The sequence below is a fragment of the Pan paniscus genome, chromosome 10 (genome assembly GCF_029289425.2).
Source record: "Pan paniscus chromosome 10, NHGRI_mPanPan1-v2.0_pri, whole genome shotgun sequence".
NCBI lineage: Eukaryota > Metazoa > Chordata > Mammalia > Primates > Hominidae > Pan > Pan paniscus.
In genome coordinates this window covers 45,996,090-46,009,531 of record NC_073259.2, presented here as the reverse complement: position 1 = coordinate 46,009,531, position 13,442 = coordinate 45,996,090, and the positions used below count along the sequence as shown (strand labels likewise).

General features: G+C 42.0%; 1 protein-coding gene and 1 pseudogene across 4 annotated transcripts in view; both read right to left on the bottom strand.

Annotated features, from left to right (window-relative positions):
* Nucleotides 1-13,442, bottom strand: part of ASB8 (ankyrin repeat and SOCS box containing 8) — a 156,404-nt gene that overhangs the window by 7,469 nt on the left and 135,493 nt on the right. For all 4 annotated transcript variants that reach the window (XM_055095714.1, XM_055095715.1, XM_003825791.4 and 1 more), the window contains one exon: nucleotides 2,219-2,505. The gene's annotated coding sequence lies outside the window, so the exon portion shown is untranslated. The remainder of the gene's footprint in view (nucleotides 1-2,218; nucleotides 2,506-13,442) is intronic.
* On the bottom strand, nucleotides 4,483-6,282 carry LOC100989994 (protein SCO1 homolog, mitochondrial-like; annotated as a pseudogene).

Sequence of the window (13,442 nt, the reverse complement as noted above, 5' to 3'; positions counted from 1 at the left end):
TTTGGGAATAACGATACTGATTTTTTCAATAGTACCTGAACACATGGTAGGTTCTTAACATCTGTTGAACCAATGTAAAGTTTATTACTTTAGATCCTAAGAAATTCAAGACTTGAAATAAATAAGCACATTACCCATATGAAATTGTTTTGGTCATTTAATAATATATAATGTTTTGGCGGGGCGCGATGGCTCACGCCTGTAATCCCAGCACTTTGGGAGGCCGAGATGGGTGGATCACTTGAGGTCAGCAGTTCGAGACTAGCCTGGCCAACATGGTGAAACCCCGTCTCTACTGAAAATACAAAAAAATTAGCCAGGCATGGTGGCGTGCACCACCCCTGGTAGTCCCAGCCACTTGGGAGGCTGAGGCAAGAGAATCGCTTGAACCTGGGAGGTGGCGGTTGCAGTGAGCTGAGATCGCGCCACTGCACTCCAGCCTAGATGACAGAGTGAGACTCCATCTCAAAAAAATATATATATATATATTATATGTATATGTATATATAGTCTTTTGCTTTATTTTATTTTTTTTTTTTGGAGGCGGAGTCTCACTCTGTCATCTAGGCTGGAGTGCAGTGGCGCGATCTCAGCTCACTGCAACCTCAGCCTCCCAGGCTCAAGCAATTCACGTTCCTCAGCCTCCTGAGTAGCTGGGATTTACAGGTGTGCACCATCACGCCCAGCTAATTTTTGCATGTTTAGTAGAGACAGGGTTTCACCATGTTGGCCAAACTGGTCTCAAACTCCTGACCTCAGGTGATCCACCTGCTTTGGCCTCCCAGAGTGCTGGGATTACAGACATGAGCCACCATGCCCGGCCAATTTTTGCTTTTTGTGATTGTGTATCCCTTTATATATTATATACTATAAATTCTGATAGTTTCTATTTTGTGAATCAGTAGCCATTTATAGTAGATGTAAATTCCATTAAAAGAATGCAAGTAAAAATATTCATATGTATCGATAATTCAAATTAGGTATTTTTCTCCCGTTATCATGCACGGATAAGCTGACACACGTGTTTATATGTCTCTATGACATTTTCTAGATAGTTTAGATTTGGCATGTGTTTTAATCTCTCCAGTAGCCACTAACCTGCTCTGAGACAAGTATCTGTATCTTATAATTTTTTTGTTTCAAGGAAAAAAAAAAGACAAGTGCATTTGAGTTGGTAATTCCAAGAATGGCAGCAGAAGACAGAGCATCTAAAGCAGGAGGCTTGGACCAAAGTGGTTCTGTTGCCTGTAATCCCAGCACTTTGGGAGGCCAAGGCAGGAGGAGCTCTTGAACCTGGAAGTTCAAGACCAGCCTGAGCAACATGGCGAGACGACCCCAAAACCCAATCGTCTCTACAAAAAAATTCAAAAATTAAAATAAATAAATAAAGTGGTTTTGTTAACCATTTCTGGGCCATGATAATCGGATGAAACTAAATCCTGAACTAATTTCCCAGGCGCTCTTGGGCTCTGGGCTAAGAACTCCTGAGAGTATGGTCAGTGGTCTGCTGCTGCCTGGAAGCTCCCGGTAAAGGAATGAAACTTCAGGGCAGGTTGACAGCATTCACTTCAGGAATGGTCAAGGAAAGCTAAATTCGATCTCACTAGACAGCAGCCCGTGTAAGGTTTGATCCCCTTGGAAGGCCCTTTCCTCTGCTAGAGCTGAAAGCCCTGTCTCCCTCGTTTTCTTTTGCTACGGGATCCAGAGAAAACACCAAAGGGCATTTACTGAGAAGCTGAAAAAAAAAAAAAAAAAAAAAAAAAAAGCAAACTGGAAAAGAGAAGACACAACAGCTCTGATGCGAGGGAGGCCTCGGCCCCGCCCCCTCCCGCCCCGGGAGAACCTTGGCCGAGCCTGCAGCGCCCGTAATCCCCACCGCACCTGCTGCGGGAGGGCTCGCGGCAGCTGTCTCGCTGAGGCTAGGGGGCGGGGGACAAGGGCACGAAACGCAAGGACGTGCGGTGTCACTTTCTGCACGGGCTCTAAACAGATCGCAGCAATCCCGGTAGGTCCGGTACTGAAAGAGAATCACGCAATTTGCCCTGGGGGGCCTCAGACGCGGACCAACCCCCTCTTCGATCTGCCTTCTAAGGCCCGGAAATAAGTCTCAGCCTCGAGAACTAGAGCACTTCGACCAGGGAGTAGAGGAAGCGTTATTGGGCGTGGTACCCTGGGTTAGGAAACCTGGCTGTAGACCCACTCCAAGGACCGCACTCACCGAATTGCTGGGCTGAGGTGGGGGTTGAAAGCCGCTGTCAAGGCGTGACCCGGAAGCAGAAGCTGTCGGGGGCAGGCCCTCTGTTTACCGGACTAGAAGACCAACTAAGATGGGCGCCTGCGCACTGATGAGTGTTCGTCAGCGGGGCGCGCCTGCGCAGACTTGTGCAGCAGCTTTCGTCCTCCAGAGGCCTAGTTAGGGGGTTACTTTCTCCTTTTACTCAGAGGCTTTGCGCGCAGGCTCAGTGCAGCGTTCTCGGCCACAGCCGCAGGATTCGGGTCTTGGTCCTGCAGCGGGGAAAAAAAAGCTCAGGAACCCTGAGTGTTGGGCCGATTCTATATGGTTGCACCTGCGTGGACCAGGCCAGCAGGGGTCCATCCACAATGGTTCAGTTGCTTAGGAGACTAAACTCTTAGTAGGAAGTGTCTTTGACAAAAATACTTACAGCATTATTCATAATAGTGGAACGAATGTATGCTCCTTAGAACCCTCCTGTACATGTCCACCCTCCTTCAAGTAAACCATATCAAAGACAAACTCAACCACCCAAGAGGTGTAGTATTCTAAATGTAGAGGAATAAATGACCTTTATAACTCTTATTAGGGTTAATGAAACTTCCCGCACAAAAACATGATGACACCTCTGAGTGACAGACTTTCTGTGCAAAGCATAAACATTTTGAAGTCAGCAGCACATGGTGGTGGTGCATGGAAGGAGTGAAGCAGCCCATTTAGGCAGACTGCAAGAGTTGTGGTCTGCCCGGTAGCCTGTTTAACCAGAGTGCCCCACACCTACTCCCCAGAGCTTGTTCTAAGCAACCAAATCTAATTAGAGATTTAAAGCAGGCCCAGACAGATCATGTACCTCAGTAAGAGGATGGTAAACTGAAAGTTCATGACCTGGTCTGAGGAGTGAGCCTCCTTTGAGCTCCAGACTCAAAGGAATTTTGCCAGGTAGGAATATGCCCTCCACTTCCTGCCACTGCACCATGGTGAGACTGTCCATTTTTCAAAAGAAGCTGAAATACAGATTTTTTTTTTAAAGTGAATTTTTCCAAGTTGCAGATGTTGGCAATGTTTTTATTATTATTATTATTATTTATTTTTGAGATGTAGTTTCGCTCTTGTCACCCAGGCTGGAGTGCAATGGTGCGATCTCGGCTGGCTGCAACCGCAGCCTTCCGGGTTCAAGTGATTCTCCTGCCTCAGCCTCCTGAGTAACTGAGACTACAGTCACCTGCCACCACACCTGGCTAATTTTTTTTTTGTATTTTTATTAGAGATGGGGTTTCACCATGTTGGCCAGGCTGGTCTCAAACTGCTGACCTCAGGTGATCCACCCTCCTCGGCCTCCCAAAGTGCTGGGATTACAGGCATGAGTCACCACACTGGACCACATCTCTCAAATTTCTTGGTTGGGAAATGCTGAAGTATATAAATTCTGGGAAACCATCAGCATCTTACAAATGTAAGAATGAGCGGAGTCTCCCAGGGAGTGATAAAATAGGCTCTCAATACAGGTTATTTTACTTATTTATTGAAAAACTGAGTACACTTTTATTTTACTTGGCCTGCAGCTCAGTATATGCAGAAAAGTACTCTATGTCACACTCATGATCAATATCCTCTTATTTCCATTTGGCATGTCATTGAAAACCTAGCCCATCACTTAGCTAAAAATCACATAAAAGACCCCTAGAGAAATCAAACTAACTTTTCCCCCCCCCAAACAATAGATCTCATCTTTATTAGTCAAATCAGTACCTGCTGATAGGGCAGTGGAGCAAGCCTGACAGTGATATTCATTAACAAAGAAGACAAAACTTATGCTTTCAAGTATAAAGATTAACTTTGAATGGCAGAGAGCCTAATCTGACTATCATCAGCCACCAAGAACACAGAAGAGCAAATAACTCAAGAAGAGAGAAGCCAAAGCGCTATAAAAATTATTCTTTTCTGTGAAATTCAGTTCCACAGCCTGTATGAGCAAGGGTCCAAAACACTGGAGAGCCAATAAAGCTGCTGGGAGGGCCCATTCATAATGGGAGATGCACTGGCTGTGCCTCCCTTGCTGTGTCCTTCCATGAGCGTCCTCCACTCTTCACTGACTTCATTTAGACTTGGTCCTCTGGTCTCATCACAGCTACCTGGGAGACTTTGAGTTGTAATCTTACAGTTCCAAGAGTCTATTTTGACTGAACCCAGGAGTAACATGCCCATCCAAAATAGAAACATTCTCATGGTACAATGGTGCAAAGGTCATTCTGTAGGCTGCATATATATAACATATATATATATACACACTATATATATTACATATGTACTATATATTACAGATATACTATATATATTACATATATATATACACTACATATATATTTCTATGGAAGACAAAGCTTCCTTTTTTTTTTTTTTTTTTTGAGATGAAGTCTCACTCTGTCGCCCAGGCTGGAGTGCAGTGGCACGATCTCAGCTCACTGCAACCTCCACCCACCTCCCGGGTTCAAGCAATTCTCCTGCCTTGGCCTCCTGAGTAGCTGGGGTTACAGGCGAGCACCATCACACCTGGCTAATTTTTGTATTTTTAGTAGAGACGGGGTATCACCATGATGGCCAGGCTGGTGTCGAACTCCTGACCTCAGGTGTTCCACCCACTTCGGTCTCCAAAAGTGTTGGGATTACAGGTGTGAGCCACCGCGCCTGGCTGCTTCCTTCCTCTTTAACAAGAGAATATTGCACCCAGCATCACTGCTTTGGCTAGCTCTTTCTTCCTGTGTGCCCTCATGTGTGCAGCAATTGAACTGGCTAACAATTTCTGCATTCTTCCTGGTCTGGCCAAAATAATCTGGAAACTCACCATCTGGCCCAATCAAAGACATTGTTATTGTATGATTCACTAACATGGTCTTCATCTTCATCCTTGGGGCTAGAGCTGTAATATACTCTGTATGCTCTGGCCACGTGATTGATCTCTTCTTTCGTGCCAATCAAGCCAACCAGTTTGGGAGAAAATTCTTTCACATAATTTGCAATGGCCTTTTTTATGTCCCTCTCTGGGTCAATGGTAATGAAAAGTTAAATTTGGCAGAGTTGGAACACTATCTCACCCATGACTTGAATTATTTTTTTCTAGTTCTTCTGGACAGATATCAGTAATGACTGAAACCAGAATAAATCAACAGCCACTGACCCAGGTAGTCTTTGTCAGTTTCAGGCTCTCCAAATGTGTTGTGAGGGAAAATGGTCCCCCAGTAAAGGCTTGTTGATGCTTCACTGCTGTTCCTTCTCTAGCTTCTCTGTCTTTTCTATTTTGAATACTTCACTCCAGGCAGTAAACCTCCTCAGATAGCAAATGTGAATGCTAAAGACTTCCAAGAAATAGGCCTGGGCTTCAAGGGGCATGTGCAGTCTCTGCAGTCCTTCTGCTCAGGCCCTGACCACCTCAAGGGTGGTTGGTGGTATCACTGCCTGAGGGGCCAGCTTCCCAGGCAGCTATCAGCGAACCCCCACTCCTGCCACACTTCCTCTTGCATGCAGAATTGCCTTGGCAACACTCTCACAGTCTACTTGGCTGGGCCCCAAAGCTCATGTCAGCCAGGCAAGAGACACCAAAGTTGGCCCATACTGATTACTTTGAAGTGCCTCAGAGAATTCAGTACGCAACAAAAGTTGGTTTCGGATACATTCAGTCATCCTTTCATCCAACATTTACTGAGCACCTACTTTATTCCAGGCTTTGTGCTCAACTCTCCAGGGAAGACAGAAATGGAGACAGATAGTCTCTTATTATCAAGGGTTGGGAGACAGATATGAACATCCTCAACTGCAATTAATGATGATTATTTCAACAACATTGTTATGTCCAAAGTCAGTGTTGACAAACAGTTCTACCTCATGGTGAGATCAAGAGAGTGAAGGAAGGAAGGGTCTGTGAAGAGACTTCTTGGGGAGAAATTTGTATGTGCTGAGTCCCTACTCTCCTCCTACCCAGAGGGAAAGGAAGTACTGATGTTGCCTAAAGAGGGGCTTCTGTGGGACCAGAGAACTTGAAGATTGTTCCCCATAGTTGTAAAACAAAAACTGCACCAGTGCTTACTTATAAATTAAAGAGGGCTGTAGCCACAAAGTAGAGGTGGCTACATTGGTATCTGTCTGGACACCCAGATTCACGAGGGATGACGAATGTATAAATGTTTTCCTGGACCAGATGTGGGCCACATGGAAGACAGCCAACGTGGGGTTGCCTTCGGTCTATCCAAATGGGCTGTCTAGAGGTATGGGGGGACCCAGTGGCTAGAAGCCAGAAATGAACACAGGGATGCTACAATCCACAGTTTATCACAGTCAACCACTTGCATTGGTTTTGGCCAAAGGAACTCAAGTAAGAGATCTCTGATGATGGGAATCTGCAAAGAACCTTTTAAAGCAAGCTTTAAGAAAAAGAGTCAGCTTTAACCATGTGCAAGACCCAGGTAGTACAGACCTACCCTACCAAGAAAGAAAAACCTGCCCTATCTCCTTAGCTTTCCTACCTCTTCCCACTTTTACACAAGCAGGTTCAATGGCAGTTATCTAGTGGGGGAGGAAGAAAGTTGAGGAGAAAGCTGCAGGCAGCCACCAGCCATATGCCTTACATGGAGGAGGAGGAAAAGCAGTCTTAGATTAGTACCTTAGAATGAAGACTAAAGTATTGGATTACAGTTTTGAACTGGAAATATTCTAATTACTAAATAGAGACTATTTGGTTTTTTTGTTTTTGTTTTTTGTTTTTTGAGACAAAGTCTGGCTCTGTTGCCAGGCTAGAGTGCAGTGGCACGATCTCAGCTCACTGCAAACTTCGCTTCCCAGGTTCAAGTGATTCCCCTGCCTAAGCCTCCCGAGTAGCTGGGATTACAGACAGGCACCACCATGACTGCCTAATTTTTGTACTTTTAGTAGAGAAGAGGTTTCACCATGTTGGACAGGATGGTCTCAATCTCTTGACCTCATGATCCGCCCACCTTGGCCTCCTAAAGTGCTGGGATTACAGGCGTGAGCCACCATGGCCGGCCGAGACTTTTTGGTTTAAAGTGACTGTTACTTAAAGGATTGCCAATTATCAAAGAGTGACCAAAAAGTCAGGGGATCTTCCCAATTTTCTATTCAGGAGCAGGAGATTATTATCCTCCAATAAAAAATGTTTGTTTGTTTTTTTGAGATGGAGTCTGGCTCTGTCATCTAGGCTGGAGTGCAGTGGTACCATCTTGGCTCACTGCAACCTCTGCCTCTCAGGTTCAAGCAATTCTCGAGCCTCTGCCTCCTGAGAAACTGGGATTACAGGTGCCTGCCACCATGCCCAGCTAATTTTTTGTATTTTTAGTAGAGACAGGGTTTCACCATGTTGGCCAGGCTGGTCTTGAACTCTTGACCTCAAGTGATCCATGCCTTGGCCTCCCAAAGCGCTAAGGTTACAGGCATGAGCCACCATGCCCGGCAAGAAAAAAAATATTTTTAAAGTGGAAAAAGACAAAAAATAAACTTGTATTTTGATCACAGCCCATGTATCTTGCATTCACTATTCAGATTCCATCTCTGCATATTTTAGTTGGTTATTTCTGTTCTTGATGTTTTGATTACAAGTGATTCCATGAATTTTGTGTTTTAGTGTGCTGTGTCTCCCATAAGACTTTTAGGCCACTGTTTTTTTTCTTCCCTTCCCTCCTGATTCCAGTTCCGCTCTCAAGAAGTGCTCATTAGATGATGTTGATCAACAGTATGACGAATGTTCCTATTTTCAGACCTTGGCATAAACTTGATCTGGAAATTTGATAATGATGTTTTGCCTGTAATGATTGCTGCTATCACTGTTCAGCACTATTAATATCCAGACTCTGCGGGTACGGGGTATCCCAGGTTACAGACCTGGGTGTCTTGCCCTTTGAGTCTTGCCAGTACTGAATGGCCACAGGCTTTTGAGCAACTCCTAATTGGAGTAAAAAACCTTTATTCACTTGGCTGGCTCCATACCCTTTCCTGATTTTGAGTGGATCTTTCAGAATGACAGTGTGCTGGGGGAGAGGAATTCTGCATTGCAAGCTTCTAAGTGGTAACATGAAGCATTTCACAACAGCTTTTAAAATCTCTGGCCAGAAATTATCAAATACTCCCCTGTCTTAAAGGCCCCATCCTTCTCTATCAGGGGTTGCCTGGCTAATGTTGATGGCAACGTTTCCCTGACACCCTTCCTAGAAAAAAGCAAGTTAAGTAAGAAGGGACCCCTTTCAAATAAGTTCTCCATCACCAAAGAAAAAGAAACAAACCAAAGGGGAGTTTGAGATACCCTAAGAGTGAAGGAAAGAGAGGGAATCAGTCAATGTTTACAAAATAGGGTAAAAAAATAAGATCCAAGTGTCAGACTAGTTGGCTAGTTGGGAAAAAATAGCTTTCTCTCAATAATGGAATATTTTACTTTACTTTGAATTTGTTCAATTTTTAGGACTATCACTTATAGCACATTCCTCATATTTAGAAATAATGTAATATTATGCAAACTTCATAAAGACCAAGATTCCAGTTCTGATAGTAGCTCTAGTTACTTTACTTGTAAAAGTAAGTACTTTTATAAGTAAAAGTAAAATTACTTACTAAAGTAATACTTTACCTGAGTCTCAGTTGTACAATGGGATGAGAGTATTAACACCTACTCCAAAAGTTAATTTCATAAAACCTAGACCACATTTGTGAAAAGTGGTTTTGTAAACTACACAAATGTTGACATGTCATCTTTATATGATTTTATATTTGTTCAAGGAGGTTACCAAATATCTCATCCTCCCAGTTACATTGTGGCGCCTTTAAAAGAGCAGAGATTTAGATTTCTATACTCATCTCTTTTGTCATTGCACAGTTCTAAACACACAATAGTTATTTAATAAATACAATGGAATTGAACTAAAATGAACAGATCTCCCAAAAATGGGAATAGTGGAGTGCCTCTATGTCCTAGTCCCTGACGTAGAAAAATTGAAAAGGAAGCTTTGGAACTAGAGCAAAGAAAAAGAAAGTTCAGAGGAAACATAATGTAAGTCTCATGAAACCTTTCATATGCTTAAACCTTGTACTAGAGAAAGTAATTCAGCAAAGAAAAGAACAGTATTAATGTGCAGCAGGGATACTCTCCCAAGACATGCCATCAGGATTAAACAAGGACTTCTTTCAGAAACTGCTCAGAGGCAGACATGCGCTCAATAGCCAAACTCTACTCTTTTTTTTTTTCCTTTTAACTTTCCCCAGGGCTTGGGAAATTTTATGAATTATCTATTTTTTAAAAATTGTCTTTTAATCAATATTTTGTTATTATTTTTGGTCATATAGTCTACCAATATTTTCCACTATCAGAGCAATTATAAAACATTTTCAGTCTTCATAGAGAAAAATTGCCTGAAGGATTTTGAAAAAAAAGTACAGTAAAAATACAAATAACAATTTTAATGATAATACTGAAATTATATATATATATGATACTATTTTTCCAAGAATGTAGGCATTTATAGCTAAATTACCTAGCAAATCAAGACTGAAGGGGACAAACTGGTAGGAGAGTTAACGTCGTCCAGGGGAGGGAAATTACAGAGGAAATGACTACTTGATTGGTACAATTGGGTGGTCCAGATTAATCTGGAGAGTTCTATGAGCAAGACAAAGAGAAAAGAAAGGAAAAGAAAAAAGATCTGGTTCTCTGAATCCATTTGAGAAGCAAATTACAATCAATGTCAGAATTTTCTGCTCACCTGGGTCTATGCTATTTCTAATGGGAGTGTGTCTCCCCCTGGAGGGCAAGTAGAGCATTTGCTCCTTCTTGCTTCTTGCCCAAAGTTGAATGATTCATTCTTGGTTCATTCATTGAGTCTTTGATTATATCATTAATTGGTTGATTGATTCATTCACCCATTAATTCAACAAATACTTATTAAGTTCTGTCACTGTGCTGTTTGTTGTGATAGACACTAAAGATCCAGCCAGCTAAGATCAAGAGAAATATGGTCCTGATCACTAGGAAAATTACAGTTTGATGTGAGAAACAAATATTAGATAGTCACCTGTGTGCCTAAATAGTCACAATAGTGATGACTTCTGTAAAGGAAAAGTGCAATGGACTGACTATTTATGTCATCTCAAAGTTCATATGTTGAAATCCTAACCCCCCCAAGGTGACAGTATTCAGAGGTAGGGCCTTCATGAAGGAGGTTATTAGGTCATAGGAGCACAGTCCTCATGATGAGACTAGTGCCCTTCTAAAAGAGGGAACTTTGCCCCTTCCACCATATGAGGACACAGTAAGAAAGTTCTATCTATGAGCAAGTGGGGCCTCACCAGACACCAACATCCGGGATTTCTTGGACTTCCCAGCCTCCAGAGCTGTGAGAAATAAATTTCTGTTGTTTACAAGACACCCAGTTTACAGTACTTTTGTTATAGTGCCCAAATAAACAAAGATAAATAGTAGAGAGGGTAATAGGATGATTCAGTAGAGGACCTAATTCAGGCTGGGAGGTCAAGAAAAGCTTCCCTGAGCATAGACCTGGAAGATGGGTGGAAACAACCAGGTCAAAGGTGTGGAGGTGTGGGGAGGGGGCCTCCCAGCCAATGGAGCAGGGTCAGGGTATTCAAAGACCCTAAGGAGGAAAGAGCTTAGGAACCTGGAAGACAAGGAAGAGGCCAGAATGAGAAGAAGACAAGAAGCTGGAAAGGTAGGGAGGCTCCAGATCAGGTGTGGTCTTGGGGGACATGTTAAGGATTCTGAACTGTATCCCAAAAGAACAGGAAGTCTATCAACAGGTTTTATTCAAGTGACATGACCACATGTGTGTTTTTAAAGGACCACTTTGACTTTTTAAAGAAGAATGGATTATAGTGGAGCCATGGCAAGGATTAAAATAGAGAAAACAGCAGCCTAAGTGATCTGGACAAAAAGTCAAGCAGGCTTAGATTTGAGTGGTGGCCATAGAAAGGGAGAGAAGGGGGTGAATTTGAAATATTTTAGTGTTAGGACTGATAGAACTTGGTGATTGGTTACAAGTTGGAGAAGGGTATTGTGGTCAAGAATGACTCCTAGGCTGGGCGCAGTGGCTCACACCTGTAATCCCACCACATTGTGAGGCCCAGGTGGGTGGATCATTTGAGGTCAGGAGTTCGAGACCAGCCTGGCCAACATGGTGAAACCTCCTCTACTGAAAATACAAAAATTAGCCGGGCGTGGTGATGAGTGCCTGTAATCCCAGCTACTCAGGAGGCTGAGGCAGGAGAATCGCTTGTACCCAGGAGGCGGAGGTTGTAGTGAGCTGAGATGGTGCCACTGCACTTCAGCCTGGGCAACAGAGAGAGAGACTCTGTGTATATATCTTTCTTTCTTTTTTTTTTTTTTTTTTTTGAGATGGAGTCTTGCTCTGCTGCCCAGGCTAGAGTGCAGTGGCGCCATCTCAGTTCACTGCAAACTCCGCCTCCTAGGTTCAAGTGATTCTCCTGCCTCTGTCTCCCTAGTAGCTGGGATTACAGGGGCATGCCACCTCGCCCAGCTAATATTTGTATTTTTAGTAGAGACAGGGTTTTGCCATGTTGGCCAGGCTGGTCTCAAACTCCTGACCTCAGGTGATCTATCCACCTCAGCCTCCCAAAGTGCTAGGATTACAGGCATGAGCCACCATGCCTGGCCTATATATATATCTCTTTCTAAAAGTATCCAAGATGGTTTAAAATGATATTCTTTGAAGACCCCTTATCCCAATTCAAAAATTTTTAATGACATAAATATAGCATTGAAACCAAAACCTAATAAAGATTATACAAAAGAGATAATTACAAACCAATATCATTTATGAATATCATAGGCAGAAATGCTTTAAAAAATTAGCAAATTGAATCAGACAGCGCAGTATGTCATGACAAAGTAGAAACTGTTTTGGGAAGGTAAAGATGGTCCAATGTTAGGAAATTCATTAATATAATTAATATGATTGTATCTAAGAAGGAAAGTCCTGTAATTATCTTCCTAGGTGCTGAAAAAGCATTTGAAAAAATTAAAGTTGAATTTCCTATAAAAGTAAGTTACAAAAGAAGAATGGGAGATAATTTTCTTAACATCATACAGCATCTTGTTTATCATCATCTTACTATTTTCATAGGAAAACACTGGAGGCATTCCTGTTAATGTCTGAAACAAGAAAAGGATACCCACCATTACTGTAACATTAACACGATGTTGGAGGTATTTGCCAATGCATTTTTACAAAAGAAACCTATTGGATGTGTGAAAACTGTTGATGATATAGGTATATCTAGATAACAAAAGCAAATCAATGAATAAACTACACAAACAAAAAGATGAATCTATATGGTAGCAGAATATAAAAGCTATATACAGAAGTCAACAGGCTTCATACGTAAGATACAAGGATGAACCAGTTAGAAAATAATATGGAATCAAGAGCCAATTGGTAATAGTGACCACAATTACAAAACTCCTAGGTATAAAGGTAAAAGAAATATGTAAAGCCCATGAGGAAAACTATTAATATAATAGCTTCAGAGACATAAAACAGACCTGAAAAAAATGAAAGACATTCTAAGTGAATTTGTAAATTTAACATTATTCCAATAAAAAAGCCAAGGATTTTTTTGTTTCACTTTGCTTTTTAGTTATACAAATTGATTCTTAAGTTCATATGGAAGAAATAAACAAGAATATCCAAGAAAGTCCTGAAAAGAAGAGCAATGAGGAGGGGTCAGTCTTATCGGACATTTAAGATATTACAAAACCTTCATAATCAAACTAGTATAAAATTGGTGCATATAGACAGACACACTAATGGAACATAGTAGAAAGTCTAGGCATCAATCTAAGTACATATAAAAATTTAATGTATGTTAGACATTATAAAACAATGTGAAAAATGGACTTTAAAAATATATGCTGTTGAGACAACTGGGTACCATGTGGAAGAAGGTAACATTGGATCCATAGCTTATACTGCACATCCAAGAAAAACTCCACGTGGCTTCGTTAGCTAAACATGACTACATGGAAACTCTACAAGTCTAGAAGAAGGCAGGTGTAGATTTCTGTGTAAACTACCCATGCATCCCTGGGAATAGCGGGCAAAGCATTCCTATGTCTCAAAACCCAGAATCAATAAAAGACTAGTCAATTCTATTACATATATATGTATATATATATATATATGTTATT